The sequence below is a fragment of the Molothrus ater genome, chromosome 5 (assembly GCF_012460135.2).
Source record: "Molothrus ater isolate BHLD 08-10-18 breed brown headed cowbird chromosome 5, BPBGC_Mater_1.1, whole genome shotgun sequence".
Classification (NCBI taxonomy): domain Eukaryota; kingdom Metazoa; phylum Chordata; class Aves; order Passeriformes; family Icteridae; genus Molothrus; species Molothrus ater.
Window position 1 is genome coordinate 64,575,112 of NC_050482.2, and position 16,333 is coordinate 64,591,444.

A 16,333-nucleotide genomic window follows, 5' to 3' on the forward strand; every position below is an offset into this window, starting at 1 on the left:
AGTTTGTCAGCTTTCAAGTCCATGGAGGTGAAATAGCATTGGCTCATCCTTTCTGGGGCAGTTTGCAGTGGAATATGAAAATCCCAGCTATTACAGAGCACAGGGCTGGAGTCACCTCATTTCATCTGCAGAAAATGGGATTCCTCACCTGAACTGCTCGTTTTCCCACCCAGTGGAGCACCATGAGAAGACAAGTCATCCTTCTCTCTGGGACACCAGCTGGGATAGGTGAATCCCCCTCTGGATGTGCCTGTGTCTGTCTGTGGGCTTTGGAGGGTACCTGCACGTTGAGTTCAGACTGGATGTGAGCTTCCAGTCAGCCCAACTTAAATGAGTCTTGCCCATAGTTCTGGCATCTCCCCGAGGTTTCCATTTGCAGCAGCACTCTAACAGATGCTGAGAATACATTAAATGCTTTCCTAATGTCACATTCCCATGTCTGCAATCATGGTAATTGCCTCAGTGGAGTTTTGCAATTGCAAACGAGCAGGAAGCCATCTGCAAAGGAATCTGTCTATTAAGATGTGGCCCCTATTCTGGAAGTGCTTGAAAAGCCCTAGCACATTTCTTGGGCTTAAGATAGAAAATTTAAAAAAATAAATTAAAAAAAAAAGTCAGACTCCTGCAGCAGTATGGAAAGTATCCAGAATATACTCCAGTGATCCAAGGAATAGACTGACTTTTGCTTTGGGACTGTGCTAATTAAATACTGCTAACTACATCTGACTAGAATTAAGTCTAATTTAAGGCCCTTTCTGAGCTCCAGGGCAATGAAGGCTTGTCCTAAAAAAAGAAATTACCGACTGCTGACAACAGGTGTCAGCAACAGGAGCGGCTGAACAGGGCTGAATGTGAATTAGCTGCAAGTGTAGGCAAGGACAAGCTAAGCTCAGCAGCGTTGCTGCAGCCACGATGAGACCTGGCTGGAAGCAGGGATAAACCTGGGGAGCAGAGCAGGTAGGAACCAGAGCAGTCAAGGGTGCGTGCTGATAATCAGTGCAGATCTAATTTTCTGTGGCACAGATAAGGTTTGTTTTAGCACCACACATGCCAAAAGCACCTTAGGTTCCCATAGGAATTCTTGGGTGGCAGCCAAGGGGAGTGTTTTGCAATCAGTACTGTGCTCCCTTCCTCTTGCTTCTCCCTCCTCCCCTGCAGTCCACAGGAGCTCCCCCAAGGAAGGATCAGGTGTTTTGCTTCTCTTTTCCATGTGTATCCATATGAAGTCAAGCAGGAAAGGTGCTACAAAGGCCTTGGACACACCAGAGCACTTCTGGCCCCACCAGTCCTTTGCTGGCAGCTCTTCCACTGCCATTTCCTGCTGGCTCCTCCACTGTTTTTCTCATCATGTTTCTTTAGCAACATCCCATGTCTCTTCTTCTCTCCCCCTTGCTCTTTTGCTTTTAAATATACATTTATGATGGGGGATTTTTCCATGCCCTTTCTCTGTAATTTATCCCATATGTGTATATGACTCTTCCCATAAAAAGCTTTTGCCCACGTCTGTCTTTGGTTTTCATGTTTTGGCTTTATTTTTTAATAATTTTTGCTGTCATGCTCTTTTTCTCCACTGCTTTCAGACCCAGGCCTGTTTAACCCTTCCAGCCTCCCTGACCTCCACAAGCACAAACATCAGTTCTCTCTCCATGTACTGTCATTCCCTCTCCATCAAGGAAGCAAGAAAAACAGGTTTGTGGTTGGTGTTTGTTAACAGAACAAAACCAGCAGGTTGAAATTCCTCTGGGCTTGTTTTTGATTTGGTAAAAAGAAGGGGTAAAGGCAGGACTGAGAGCTGAGGACACACACCCAGGCTCCCACCTGAGCTCCTCCACAGGTATGGGGTGGGGACAGGCAGCAAATCCAGACTCACTGAAAGGAAGGGCAGTTTCATCCGTTTCAAAAGAGTCACACCCAGCCCAAATTAACACCCCTGTTTTAATTTACCTTCAGACCTCCTGTTAGAGTAATTTATCTTCCAAGCCACATCACAAAATGAAAGCTTTGCCAGGGTGTTGGACCAAGCTCACAGGCTTTCCCTGCTTGTAAGTATTCAGCACTTTCACGTAGGTTAGAGTTCCTGCAAAGGAAGAAAAGACAATTTCTGCTCCTGGTTTGTGACAAGGCTGTAGAGTGGATCCACACCTGTGTCCAGAATAAGAGCCTTTAATACTGTCTCAAGAAAAGCAATTGTGGATACGCCCAGCTTTCCACTGTAGCAAAGTAGACATATTGTGTTAGAAGGATGCATGGGCTTAACACTGCCTTCAGAAAGATTTAAAAAGCAAATGAGAATTATTGACAGTGGGCAGGAGCTGGGACTGAGCCATTAGTGTCATTACAGAACAGCTGCAGCAATTTTTTGGCCATCCCACCTCAGGAAGGCTTAACTACTGGACCTTTTCCATCTCACCTTTAGGACTTGGGGGTATCTGAGTGAGGAGCATCAGAAAGATTCTCTGAGGGAACTAGGCTGTTGCTACAGGACCACTAGACTGTCTTTTCCAATAGAATATGCCAGGGTATGCAGATGAAAAGCCCTCATTTGGAAAGGATGAGTCTGAACTCATTTGGGTCTGAACTCATGCAAATTGACCAAATATGTTTGTTGACGATAAGTCTAATAGCAGAAAAGTTTTCTAAGGGAAGATGAGCCACTTGGACCTGAGAGATCACTTTCCATGCCATATTTTACTCTATGTTGTTGCTTTTTTTGTTGGTTTTGTTGGGTTTAAAAAAAAACAAAACAACAACAAACAAAAAAACCCAACAGCACCTCAGATAAATTCTGGTGATTATCAGAGGGAATTCCACTGGAAACATGTACATTTGGGAACTGGGATAATACACCTGATGGAAAAAGCTGCTCACCCTTGTTTATTCTGACCTGTCCCCTTGTCAGCTTTTTGCTATGTCCAGCAAGAGACAGTGGCCAATCTTCCCCTCCAAGACATTCATGATTTATTGGCATTTATCATAGATGTCCTCAATCAATCCTCTCCAGGCTGTAGAATACGGGAAGGTTCAAAGAACAAGCTCAATTAATGCTTGCATAGTGGCAAGCCACCCCATACTTTGGACCACATTTGTCACCCTTCTCTGACTGTTTTCCATTTCCACATGCCTTTTCCAAGCTGAGAAGAGCAGAACTGCTCGTGGATGTGGGCACCCCACAGATTTGTACAGGGGCAGGGTGAACATTTCTGACTTCTGACAAGGTTTCATTTGTGAAATGAGTCGAGGTCTTTGGCCCCTGCTGACCCCAGTTCCTGCACTACATCCCACAACTGTTCCTCCCTGACAGTGGTGAGCACTTAGCTCGTTGTTTTCCATGGGAGGCCCTTTCCCATATGCATCACCCTGTGTTTATGCACAGTGACACTAATAATGTATCCACACTGCCTGTTCCCACTGAGCTGCTCAGAGCTCCTGCACAGCTCCCTCTCCTTCTGGCAGCAGAGCACAGAGAGAGCTGCAGCCTCAAGGGTGCCTTTCATCCAGGTACCAAGCCAGAGGCAGGGAGGCAGCACGCCCAGCCCAGGGGTCACAGTGGGGATAACTATCAGGCACAGACAGAGCCTTGGGCTCACACTCCTCCTTTCCTCACATTTCACACACACTGTGCTCCTCACAGCTCAGCCAGAATGAGCCACTTCTGACCAAAGCTAAAGGCAACTGCCTCCTCCTGGACCTTTCTCTCCACAGAGCTCTCAGAAACAAATGGCCATGGCTACAAACCCTACAGTTCCACCTTTATCCTATTACCCACCCTACTGCAGTCACCAGTTTACTGAAATTATTCTTATTACAAGTAATTTTTTTGCAATGTGCACCTCTTGTTGTCTCTTTAGGTCAAATGGAAAATCCACAGAAATCAGGCTGACCAGCTCCTGGTAGGGTCCTTGCTGAGCAGCACTCAGCTGCTGCAGTATCCTTAAGCACATATCCAGCCCCAGTGCCTCCACTGGAAAAAGGGAGCTGTTTTCCCTTCCCTGCTCTGGAGTGCTGTGGCTGGGGGATATCTCTGGCCACATGCAGATAGCCAGGCTTATATAGAGAAACCAGAATTACCAGACACATGGCATATCCAATAAGCTTAAAAAGACTTTTCATGGCTAGGCGTGCCAAAGAGAGATGCTGAGATAGGACATGAAGGGTTTGGGGGTGGTTTTAATTTGTGTCACAGGCACATGCTTTATTTGTGTGTAGAGTGACTACTCAGTAATTTTTACAGTGCACATAAATATGAATTACTTGGTACAAGATCCATTTTTCTACGAAAGTAAAACATGACTAATGAAAGAAAACCCATATATTGTAAGATATTTTATCTGTATTGTTTCAGAGCGAGGCTGATAAAAGCCAAACAGAACACAAATCTGTATTAAATTAAATCACCCCCATCAATCCCTCCCCCTATACTCATGAAGTCATTGAAGGCTTGGAAAATCAGTTTATTGATAAACTGCAGGGTAAAAAAAAAAAAAAAAAGGCAGTGGTAAAAAGCAATAGCATCTTTTTAAAGTCAGTATGATACCAAATGCAAGGCCAGGGTAGAAAAGTGTGTAGGTTAAATTATGCAGATTTCAAAATATTTCAGACCATGTCAGCAAGAAAGCAGAAGAGTCCAAGCTAAGTTCCCAGGGAGGGCACACAAACAATGACTCAAAAAGGAAGCTTGGGAAATGTGGGGAAATGCTCAGTAATTACTTTTTCATTTGTTTTGCTTAGTTCAAAACAATTCAACAAGGGAACACGAGTCACAAAAATTAGAGCAAACAAAAGTAAATTAGCTTAGCCCAGACTATGTTCATTATTTATGAATACCTACCACCTCTACAAAATAAAACCAACAGGTTCTATAGAGATACATGGAATTTCTCTGGTGAAATACAGGAAGATGCACCTTAAAATCTGTGAGCAAAAGGGAGAGGAAATAATGGGGCTTTTTAAGCAGTAGCCTGGCTCACATTAAAATCAAGGAATTTCAAAGGGAGATGGATGGAAAACAGTAGATTAGAAGGAGCTGCAAGCCAATGTTCTCCTTCAACCTCTCTGAATAAATTCCTCCAGCCCAAGGCCTACATTTCTTTATTAAAGCAAGTCAATCCAAACTGTGAGGAAGAGGAAGGAAAAGACTAGGGGGGAAAATGATGATCACCAGGATAAAATTTTCCATCATAAAGGTGAGGTGGGGACAAGCAGCCACCCTCCACACCAGGAACTTTGTGGCTGGGTGCACAGGTGCCATTATAAAACCAGAGGTGCTGGGGAAGTGACAGCTCAAAGTGTGAAAGAAAGGGATTTTATGGAGCAGAGGAGAGAGGTTACAGGGAGCAGTGCAGTCTGTGCTCCTGAAGCCCTAGGCAGGAACTGGCTCAGTCAACTCTTCCCTTCTGTGGGGCTGAGTGTCAGACCAGTGGCAAAGTGCAAACCAGTCTTAGGACACAACTCTTGGCAGAAATGCGCTTGGAACAGTGCAGGCTAAATGTCAGTAGAGGTGGCCTTGCTTCAGCCAAGCCAGGGAATCAAATGAAAATACCTTTTCCAGTTTATTTTCCACCTCCCTCCCCATTTCTCCCCCAAACAGTAGCAGGAGGATCTTGCCACCCACATTTGTACTGTCCTTAGGAATGTGTGTGCCTATTTTAGGACAATTTGGAAACCCTTGGGAACATTCCTAATTAATAAACATACTTTCTATTTTCTTTTCCTGTATTCCCCTGTGGATTTCCATCATCTTCCTTGCCAGCTATTGTGTACAGAGCCATTCATGATCCAACAGCAAGGCAATCCCTGGAACTCCAGGAATCCTAACCTGGCATTACCATTCAAGGGGGAATTATTCTTCAAAACTGAAGAGCACTTGCCTCTCCAGTCAGCTCTAGGCCTGCTGGTACACTCCAGCTTTTTTGCCTGGAAGGCAGAAATAGAAGAACCTCAAAAGATTCTGCCCTGAAAACTCTCCAGTCTGTTGTCTGTACAGGGGACAAGGACAAGGAGGAACAAGTTCACATGAGTCTCTTGCTGTTTACTAAAAATACTGCTAACGTGATGTTTCTGATAATTTTGTTTGCAGTACTGGTTTAGAAAGAGGAAGTACAGATGGGTGAGGAGATAAAAAAAGACTTTGTTTTTCTTCTCCTTGTGACATGTTGTGTAACTACAACCCTGAAGAGAGCTGCCAGTGAGGAGAAGCATCAGGGTCAGCTCTGCTTTGCCCAGGTGGTATCCACAGAGAAAACAAGCCTGCTCACCTCAATATCCCTCCCTCTCTGAGTCTAGGATGAAGTTATAATTTATTTTTCCTGTCTCTGGATTGTCACCCTACCTAGTCAGTTAACAAACTACACTCATTCAGTAGTCTTCTGTCAGATATCAAAACTATTTTGCCCACTGTGATCTTGTGCTGAATGTAAATTTAAAAGACGTGGCTTCACTGCATAAGTAGCTCAGGTGATCTGATTTAGTCTTGCTCCAGAGTTTAAGTTTATACTTTCCCCCCACAAAAGTCAGAAGGCTTTTGAGATATCCTTTTGAGATATTCAAGCCCAATGGGATGAGGCTCTGCACAACCTGCCTGAGCTAACCCTGCTCTGATATCATCAGCTGGGAGCTGGGGATCTTCCACTGTAAGCAAAGGGCAGGCTCAGGACCCTCTGATGAAATTGGACAGGCACAAATCTCTGGGGCCTGATGCCATGCATCCCAGGGAGCTGGCTGATACTGGATCCAAGTCCCTCTCCCATCACTCTTGAAAAGGCATGGCAGTCAGGCAGAGTGCCTGGTGAATGGAGTTCTTTCCCCTTAGGCTGGTGGGGCACTGAACAGGCTCCCCAGGGAATGGTCACAGCATCAACAAGAGTTTGGACAACGCTCTCAGGGATGCACAGGGTGGGATTGTTGGTGTGTACTGTGCAGGGGCCAGGGGTTGGACTCCATGATCCTTGTGGGTCCCTTCCCTTGACATATTCTGTTGATTCTATGAATGGAAAAAGGGAAACATCACTCCTATTTTCAGGAAGGGCAAAAAGGAAGACCTGGGGAGCTACAGAGCCTGGCCTCTGTGCCTGGCCAGGTCATGGGACAGAACCACAGTAAGGACAAGCTGTGCCTGACCAGGCTGGTGGCCCTCTGTGACAGAGTGACTGCTCTGCTCAACAGGGAAAGTTCAGCTGGTGTCATCTCAGTGGACTTCTCCTAAGGCCTAGTAAGGCCTGTGACACAGTCCCACATGACATCCTGGATCTCCAGACTGGAGAGAGACATGGATTTGAAGGGTGGGGCATTCAATGGAGAAGGAATTGGCTGGATGGACACAGCCAGGGAGCTGTGGTCAAGGGCTCTATGTCCAGGTGGACACTGGTGGCACATGGTGCCTCTCAGGGCTCTGGCTCAAGACCAGTGATTGTGGCATTCACATTTTCTGGAAAAATCCCTTTGTCCAGGATCTTTCTCCTGGGAAGCTGAGAAGCCTCAGAGAAAAATGAAAACAATAATTATCTGATTTGCTTCTCCTGTGTTTTGCTGCTTTGGAATGTGTTTGGAGATTGTTTCCCCACAGGTGATTGTTCCATTGGCCATTGAGTCAAGCAACTCACAGCAGAAACCAATCAGTGCCAAGCTGTGTCAGGGCTCTGAAGAGAGTCACAAGTTTTCAATATTATCTTTTTAGCATTCTGTAAGTATCTTTTCTGTATTCTTTAGTATAGTTTAGTATAGCATTCTTTAATATAATATAGTATCTTAAAATAATAAACCAGCCTTCTGAGAACATGGAGTCAGATTCATCATTCCCACCTTCATCTGGGTAACCCAAATACAGTAGGTGCTCTTCAATATTTCCATCCATGGCACAGTGCAAGTGCACCCTCAGCTTCTAACTGGGCTGCTTTGGCTCTCCTCAACTGTGTAAGCAAAAAATACCCCAACAACCAACAATGGCAACAAAAAAAAACAAAAAAAAAACCAAAACAAACAAAAAAAACCCCACCAAAATCTAAACACCAAAGGGATTTATTGAAGGGGTTTAAGTAAGTGATGTTCGGTAGGTCATTTGGAATTTGTACAAGGAAGCTGTTAAACTCTGTGATGCACTCAGGGTTTGTGTGGATTTTAGGCCTTTCTAATGATGTTATCAGGATAAATATGCTGTGTCACCCACACATTTCTGCTATATTTATCCTGAAAACACTCCTGTGAGGCCGGGCAGTCCTGTTTACCCATTAACTCCTGGGGAACAGAGACTCAGATGTCCAAGTGACTTGTCCAGGATCGCCCAGTAACTCTCCAGATCCAATGCTCTTGTAACCATGCCTTCCTCCCTCTTGCCTACACAAGAGATTTGTGCCTCTCCTGTCCACTGCAGCTGCATTAGGGCAACTTTGGAAGGCAGACAAGCAGAGAGGCCCCTGTCCTGTAACCCTTCAAGCAACAGGACCTCAGTGACTCTGCCAGTGGAAATTCCCAGTATGGATAGTGACTCCATATCAACCAGTTCCTACTGAAATGTATCCCAGCCCTGTTATCTCCCTGCATCTCATTCAAGTTTTAATCTCCTGTTCTACAACAAGTAGGTGATAACAGGGGCAAAGTACAATGCTGTGTGTCACTGAGGCCTGAACAGAGATGGCTGGTCTGAGAACTTGTGCCTTGCCAAGAGGTTCTTCCGGGATTTGCATTTATTAATAGTACTGAGATTGCTATTCCCATGGGATCCACAGTGGCCTGAGAGGATCATGAAATAGGAGGTATAAGACAGGTGCCATGCAAGGGATTTCTGGAAGAAACATTAATGAGCTGAGGTGGGGGGGCTCAGAAAGGGGTGGTCAGTCCCTCAGTTAAGCCCCTACTCTCCATGAGGCCAGGATCTGTCAGTGGGACACTTCCTTTTCTGGTGGAAGCTGCACCTTGGTGCAAAAGTGGGACTCTGGAATCACCTTTTGGACAAACTGGTGCTTCAGCAGCCCCATAACACCCAGCCAAGCCCTGAGCACTTTGGTCCCATGGCTTGCCCTGCTTTGGCACCTTGCTATGTGGGGGGAGAGAGGGAAGAATACTGGCAGTGAATTAAGGGCAGGGGGTCCTCCATCAACTGAGTCCAATAATTTGAAGGCTCACTTCACTTTGGAAGCTCTCAGGCATCACCACCCTTGGGAGAGGAGTTGAGGAAGGCAAGAAAAGCTCAGTGGAGGCATTGAATGTGTTGCCATACACGTGGCCCAAAGGTCTGAGTGCCCTGGGGAGCTCTCAAGGCTTTCTGTATGTCAAATGGAGGCACAGCATCATCAGTAATTCTGTGATCCTTCTGTGATTCCTGAGGCCACAGGTGTGCTCATGGAAACTGAGCTCCAGTCAGCTCCTAATGCAGAATGTTCTCAATACAGGACAGAGAAAGGATGGGTCAGCAAAGGAGGATTTTTTTTCAATAACAGAAAAATTTGTAGTTTGACAGGCTTGTAGTAAACATAAATTATCAAGCAGGTCATGGCTCAGATCCTGAAACTTTACAGCAGCAGCTGCTCAAGAGTAATGGTGGGGATTCCCCGAGTGTGCTGAACTGGAGCTATAATTAGACCATTTAGATATTATCTTCCTAACAGACAAAATTGCTCAGCTCCACAATGCCCACTGCTTCTGCTGATTCTGGAAGTTCCCCCACATATTTATTTACACTAAAGGAAAGATCTGAACTCTGTTTTCTTTGCTGCAGCAAAAATCCCCCTTACATCATGGGATCCCTACCCCAGGTAGCTCAGGATTAGCCTTCTGGACACTGGGAATGAGAAAATACCCAGTTATTTACAGTGTTCTCCTCTTACCTTCCCCCTCTGCTTCCATCCCTCGGGGAGCTGCTCCCTTTTGAGTGATGAGCTGTAAACAATACAACACACATTACAAATTGTGTGTGCAGAGAGGATGAGTAATTGTTTTGAAAATAAGAAATACTACATAACCACTCCCTTCATGGCTACCAAGAATTGCCTTCAACTCCCAAACAAGCTGCCAATTACTGCATTTACACATAACATGGATGGACCAGACTTTCCTCCAAGCTGCTTTGCCATGCCACTCTCAGTGAAACTGGGGCAATCTGTTTTAGGACAGTTCTGAAAAATCTCCTGCATGTAACAGCCTGAACCCACTTCCAAACAAAATTTGTTTTGTATGGCATTTATGCATCATCCTGTCAGCTACACTCCCAGCCTGTTATTCCATCTGCCAGCAGAGAAAAAAGAGTTGTCCATTTTCATCTGATTTTCATACTAATGAGAAGTATTGGACCCAGGAGCCTCAATATCATTGCCTTGTAAAGTAAAAACGTCAAAATTATCTAAAGTGGCTGTTAATTAACACCTTGCATCTCCTCTAATCTCACCACAGTAACATGAAAGGAGACTTTACCCCACCTCCCTGGACAGAAATGCAAGCTGAAGTCGTGCAGATTGCTTCAGGCCATTCTCACCTAACTTGCAGCCCTGTTCCACTGCAGGCAGCAGGGTCTGTATCTTCTTAGCAAGTTCACTCCTTTCAGAGCTGGGAAAACAGAGGGAAAGAAAGAAATACCTGGTTTGAGAGCTGATGACAAGGGAATTTGAATTCTTTTGTCTTGCTGTTGTCAGAACCAGGAGTGTTTGCAGAGACTTACTCTACAGAGAAAACCTTGGGCTCACTGCAGGATGAGAAGCCTGAAATTAGTGCTTTTTCCTGCATCATTTTTACCCTTGTGGAGGGTGTAATTTTTTACTTTTGCAGGACAGAGGCAACCTGGGGTGAGAAAGCCAGGAAGGGAAGGGCATGGGCAGATCAAATAGTTGTAACAAAAGATCAGGATATTCCTACCATGGAGCAATTCCTGGGTGAGTCACTTATAAATGAGTTGAGATTCCAGGTCTGACAGACATTTGCAGTAGGAGCTTTAAGAGGAAGGGCATGCCCGGCTGGGCAGAGAAGGAACGTGGGGGCTGCTGCTTTGAGGAAGAAGTGGTGTTATTTTGAGCTTTCTTCTGTAGTAAGAGACAAAAAAAAAAATATTCAGAGAGAAGTGGGCTCCCTCTTGACCCTCCCATGGCCTGGCCAGAGCAGCTCATGGCTGCAGCATCACTCTCTGGCTGTTCTTTTGGTTGCCCCTGACCTTTTGGTGATGGTTACAAACCCTAGGGAAACTTTCTCCTCATTTGACATCTTCTGCCCCCTAATAAACACCTCCCAAGGAGCAGGAGTAGACATGAATTAACACCTTACCTGTGGATGGCAGGAGTAACTTTAAACCTTTTTTTCTGACTTTATTTCATCACCTGAAGAGTCCAGCTAGATGTACAGCAATGGTACCACCTGCACATGCAGACACTTGTTCAGAACTCTGACCAAATCTGAATTTGGGAAAGAGCTACCACTTTTACAGTTACCTCAGCACTTGGGGTAAAACAGTAGACCTAAAGTCTGCCAGATGAATCTGCTTTTAAACCCAGAGACATTCAGCCTTTCACACTGATAAACTGGTGATTCCTGAGGCCACAGGTGTGCTCATGGAAACTGAGCTCCAGTCAGCTCCTAATGCAGAATGTTCTCAATACAGGACAGAGAAAGGATGGGTCAGCAAAGGAGGATTTTTTTTCAATAACAGAAAAATTTGTAATTTGACAGGCTTGTAGTAAACATAAATTATCAAGCAGGTCATGGCTCAGATCCTGAAACTTTACAGCAGCAGCTGCTCAAGAGTAATGGTGGGGATTCTTTTAAAGCTGCTTTATAAATGCTATAGGAAAGTTTGTATCATGGTGTTTCCATGCAATTACCATGTTTTCCTAAAATTTTCAGCCTTTTTGGGCAAATAGTTCAAAACATCTCTCAATAAGCTCTACAGCCACAGCTGCCCTCGAACCAGGGGCAAGGGAACCAGGTGCTGGTTCAGGATGCTCAGTGGGATATAACTGAGCAGTTTAAGATCTCCAAGACTGGCAAAATTGAGTAGGAAGGAGAGAGAACCTGCCAGGTTCAGAAGGGAGGGCAGAGACTAAAGGGCAGAGCCAGGAGCGTCACAGGGGAAGCTCAGGTGATGGTGATGGTGATGGTGCGGATGGGGAGGAAGGTCTGGGATGAGAAGAGCAGCACAGTTGAATTGTAGGGCTGGGGATGCTTGGGGGAGGTCAGCTGTGATGGAATGGCCTGGGAAGGAGCTGAGTAGGGTGCAGGCTCATGGGAAGAGCCAAGACACTGCTGTGCATAGTCCAGCATTCTGACTGTGCCTGCACTGCAGCACAGACCCTTGGTGTGTCCCAGCCCTGTTCCTCCAGGGGTCTGGAGCTCCTGGATCTGCCAGAGGAGGCAGCAGCCCCCTCCCAGCTTTGCCTGGATAGGAGGGTGAAGGAAACACCCATAAGGCATCCCCAGGTCCTGCACTGAAATGAAGGCAGGCTGCAGCCTGGGGTTTGCCTTGTTCAGCCAGCTCTGGTGGCACAGGCAATGAAATTCCTTCCTCCATATGAACTGGAATTCCTTTAAGGGGCAGAAGAGAGTGGTTCAAGCAGAGAATGTCTGAAGAGAGCTGCAGACAGTGTTTTTGTCTGGGCACATTCCTTTGCTCAGGTGACAGTAATGCCACCATGTGCCCCTCCTGTCAGGGACTCATTCACTGTAAGCAATGCTCACCACACACAGGGCTCTAGAAAGGGCCCTGCCAGTGTGTAAATGCCCTTTGGCAGATACCCCTTATCAGATTTCATAATGAAAATGAATTAGAAAGCACCAGCTGCACACATCAGTCTGCAGTGAGGATTGAGGAGAGACATGTTCTGATTAACAGCGAGGAGGATGCTCTTCCCACTGCCATAGTAAAGTCATTCAATACAAGAGACTTCTGTTGGGATTAACAAGACTCAGCTATTGTGATGACCTTTGCTTGTCACCTATCTTGGGAAAAGGATAGCAGAAAATAAGGACTGGGCCTGTCAGGCAGCAAGAGCAGGCAGAGAGGTGTAACAGGACCTAAGGCACCTCGTGTCCCTCATCAGCATCTGCTATGGAACAGGATAGTGAAACACTGACTGAAAGACACAGATCCCCAGCTGGGACAGGGAAAGGGCCTTGTGTTTTATTCCAAACAGCTTTAATGCTCTCCTGCCTAAAGGAAGCCCAGCCCATACCGTGAGGGAATGTGCTGAGGCTGAGCCAGGACAAAAGCATCTCTCCTTGCTCCTCCCTTCTCCTGCTCACATATCAGACTTGGCAGCACAGGGGACATGACTCCAGAGTCAGTCAAGCTCCAGCAAAAAAAACCTTCTTTCTATGAAAAAATGAACCAAAAACTTTCACATCAATTTCTAAATGAAGCCAAAGACAGACAAACACAAGCTGAGACACCAATCTTCATGAGAGATCTCCTTGCTCCCAAGCATGCCTCTGGCTAAGCCTACTGTGAAATCACAGCACCAGCTTCCCCTGCATGCACACACACATGCCCAACCCTCTTGGTAAAAATCCTCTGCTCCAGAAGCTCCTGAGAGCAGCAGGAACAGTGACATAAGGACTACCACTGCCTTCCTAAAATTTTTGGTGTGTTCATCCCACTTTTGCCCCGTTCTTTCAAAGACATCTGTGGTGGTGTTGAAAACTGGTGGCTCTGCTGCTCCCCTCCCAGCTCTCCAGACGTGGTTGTGCCTGCTGAGCCTCTGCTATCAATCCTCTCTTTCCAGCTGCAAGCCTTGTGACTCAGATTCTCCAGAAAAAACCCTTGGCTCAGCATCATAAGCAGGAGGGATTAAAACTCATGAAAAATGAGCTCGTACCAGCCCTTTTTATAAGTCTCTAATGGAGGGTCATATGAGCTGGTCAGACCCCCTGCCTTTGCCTTTTTCCCCCCTCCCCCTTCTCTGATCTTCCTGTTATTCTTGGCCACAGACTGCTGGGCGTTTTCAGCTGGGGCACTTGGATCAGGAGAGGATATCCCATTCAAAAGCCCAAATCCCAGTGTGGCCTTTTCCTGCTGGAAGCAGTTGTAAATTTATTTTTTTTTCCCCTTTCTTTTCTTGGTACAGCTTTCCTGACCTACATATTGCAGCATGTTGTAACTCCTGCTCTCTCCATGACCCATACTTCCAAAGTGAAAAAGAAAAAGCCTGGGAAGACATGGTACTAGATGAGTATGGGAAGCAGGGACCCAGCCCTGGGAGGAGATCTCTGAGCAGTTGCCCAAAAGCAAGGCTGATTTAGAGGCTTCTTTTTATTCCCCCTCCCCACCCGTTCAACCCAGCTGCTTCTACTTAGGAACCAAAACAAAGCACAGATCTCCTGCTAATTCAATTTCAGATTGGGAGAGGTTTTGAACAAATCAGTCAGGCTGCTCTAGACTGTTCCCTTTCATCCACAGCACATCCAAATGGGGAGATCCAGCACCCTCAAAGGGATCTGTGCTCCTGACACCCCCCCAGTAATGAGACAGTTCTGGGACCTGAACCACCATGTGGAAGCTGAGTGCCCTGAAAAGCATCAAAGCTGCTGGGAAAACCCCTCCATCCCGGATGGTGGGATGGGCCACAGCAGAGGTGGTAGAAACCAAGCCAAATGCTGCTGAGGGGGCGCCAGGAGTGATTCCCTGGGCTGGAGGAGATGACACAAGGGTAGAAAGGGGAGCTGGAGGAGCTCAGCCCTGCCCTGGGGCATCACTGTCCTTCAGGATCATCCTCTCCCAGCTTTAGCTGCACCCCTGGAGCTCATGGGCCACAGATGCCCAGGCCTCCCCATCCCATCTCCATCTCTTAGTGCCAGCCCCCTGTCTCTGTTTACCCTTCATAAGCTTGTTATTGACAAATCAGGATTACTACAGTCAACACCAAAAGCATTTTCCTTCCTCCAAACCCATTCTTTCTTTACTCACCTCTTCCTCTGTCGTGCAAACTCATCCTCCAGGAGCTAACAGATTCCTTCTCCCTGCTTTCCCTGCATTTAGAAAAAGCCTTTTCCATAGCACACACCAGACCCAGCCTTGTCCTTGCTGCTGCAGCAGCAGATGTGCCCAAGGCTTTGCCTTTTGTGCCAGGATGAAGAATGTGTTCATTTGGCATCTACAGATCTCCACCTCCAGCACTGCAGTTGTCAAATCTGGTCCCTTTTCTTCAGAACTGAGGGAATACAGCCCACAGTGGCTTCCTCCACTGGCAACCACAGCTGTGGTACCAATTTCAGGTGGCTGGGTCTTGTTCTAGCTCACCACGGATTTCTAACAGTAAGTAAAGCATAGCCCAATTTGTGTTTAGGTGCTCTAATTTATGGTTATTATTTAATTCTGTGCAAATCAATTTGGATGGTCAGAAGATCAGCAGCTGTAAAAGTGCTCAATTCAATGAGCTCCCATGTCAGAAGGATGATTTCTGCTGGCTGGACATCTGTACCTTGGGCTCTGTAATTCATTCTCCCTTTCTTCCTTTGAAGCTATTTCTAGGCAGCTCTGTGCTAGGACAGTACACAGTAGTGTCATTTAATGAGACACTAAGTACAATTCTAGACTCTAGATGGCTCTTAATGGAAAATTAGCTTTCTTTCCAGACTTTGATACTGTCTTCCTTCTTTTACCACAGCATCTGAGGCTCCAGCCTGTCCTGGAGCAGTTACCCAGGAGTGGAGAGGGCTCTGACCCAGAGCTTGGGGAGAAGCCCTCAGTGCATGCAGGGCACAGGGAGGGACTCCAGGCACCCCAGGCACAGCTGACCAGCAGGTCACAGAGGAGCCAGGGCTGGCAAAGGCTCACCTGCAGGGATGTGGAAATATGAATTTTAGAAACAGCCTTTGGACACCTTATAATTATAAAAAATTGTTGAATTGGGGTGTTGAATTACCTCTCCTTCCACCATGTCCTATCTAGTCTTAGGCTGTAAGAAGAAAGGGGATCCTTTCTCCTGTGTGTTCAGTGGAGGATTTCAGAGTCTCACATGAAGGGCTTGGTTTGGAAATACCAAGTGTGCTCGAGCACACTGTGACTGCAGAGCACTCACCTTGCAGGGGGATAAAGGAATTCACTCTCAGCATGAAGCTGTGCCATGGGCATGACTGCTTTTCACTCCTGGGTGCATTTCTAGGGAAAATTCAGGGAGGGCTGGGTTTCCTTTTTGTTCTGTGCTCACCTCACACCAGCCAGGTCTCCTGCTCTTCTGCCTTTCACTTCCTGCACCAGCCACACAAATCCCTGCATGATCCCAAGCGTTTAATGGGCGCTTCCCTGCTCATTATTTGATGGTGCCACGGCTTAGCAGGGTAAGGAGGTCAGTGCTGGTGGTTTTCTTTCCCTCTCTCTGCTTACAACATGCCCTCTTTTCAGAGGCAATGAGCACCTTCATCCCAA

General features: G+C 46.4%; 1 long non-coding RNA gene across 1 annotated transcript; it reads right to left on the reverse strand.

Moving 5' to 3' along the window:
- Positions 1-1,926: 1,926 nt before the first annotated feature.
- On the reverse strand, positions 1,927-10,535 carry LOC118698338 (uncharacterized). The gene is made up of 3 exons (XR_004981871.1): positions 10,463-10,535; positions 9,819-9,870; positions 1,927-2,077 (listed from the first exon to the last, which is right to left on the reverse strand). It is a non-coding gene; the product is annotated as an uncharacterized LOC118698338 (long non-coding RNA).
- Positions 10,536-16,333: the final 5,798 nt, after the last annotated feature.